This window comes from Egretta garzetta, unplaced genomic scaffold (genome assembly GCF_000687185.1).
Source record: "Egretta garzetta isolate BGI_Z169 unplaced genomic scaffold, ASM68718v1 scaffold218, whole genome shotgun sequence".
NCBI classification, from domain to species: domain Eukaryota; kingdom Metazoa; phylum Chordata; class Aves; order Pelecaniformes; family Ardeidae; genus Egretta; species Egretta garzetta.
The window spans coordinates 266,525-267,436 of NW_009260618.1; the positions used below are offsets into that span (position 1 = coordinate 266,525).

At 64.3% G+C, this 912-nt stretch overlaps 1 protein-coding gene across 1 annotated transcript in view; it reads left to right on the forward strand.

Annotated features, from left to right (window-relative positions):
• The window catches only part of PTK2B (protein tyrosine kinase 2 beta), a 51,621-nt gene that overhangs the window by 43,047 nt on the left and 7,662 nt on the right, over window positions 1–912 (forward strand). The gene's annotated exons all lie outside the window — the stretch shown is intronic.

Below are 912 nucleotides of genomic sequence, written 5' to 3' on the forward strand. Positions count from 1 at the left end.
GACCAGGCCTGCTCAGCACCCCCCAGGGCTTGCTTCGGCAGGCAGAGGGCAGATGGGGGGGGCTGGTGCTGTTTGCAGCATTGCAATGGTGGGGTGCTGGAGACGGGATGGCAGAACCCTGCCCTGGCGTGTCCCAGTTTCTTGGGGACAAATTGCTGTTGCAATGCGGGACAGAGCGGGAGGAGGGGGGTCCCCTGCCCTCGCCCCTCTGGCATGGCCGTTCCCCAAAATACCTTCCTGGGAGGGAAGAAAAGCTCCTGAAGCCTCGCGTGAGAGCGGACGGGCACCACCTGGTTGTAGACCCTTGGGGAGCTGGAAACCAGGACCCCCAACCCCTTTTGGGGACGTGCTAGGCTTCCCCTGGCAATTCCTCCGGCGCTGTCTCCACCTTCATGGCAGAGATCTGCCCCTGCATGGGGACACCCCCCCACCTGAAGGGGGACACACACACACACCCCCCAATTCCAGGGTGTCTCACGTGGTCTCCCTGCAGTGCTGATGAAGAAGCTGGACCACCCCCACATCGTGAAGCTCATCGGCATCGCGGAAGAGGAGCCCACCTGGATCATCATGGAGCTCTATCCCTACGGAGAGGTGAGAGGGGTCCCACCCCCAGAGCCCATCCCATCCTGTCCCCCTCTGCCACCCTCCCTGCCCCTGCTCGGTTCCTGAGCCCCCCCGTCCCGTCCCGTTGCAGCTGGGGCAATACCTGGAGCAGAACAAGCACTACCTCGCCGTGCCCACACTCATCCTCTACGTGCTGCAGATCAGCAAAGCCCTGGCCTACCTGGAGGCCATCAACTGCGTGCACAGGTAGGGCAGGAGGGAAAAGGAGCCGGGCAGGATGCTGGGAGGGGCTGGGGACAGCAGAGGCAGGGGGGGACAGGCAGGTGGGGAGGGGCAGAGGCTGGC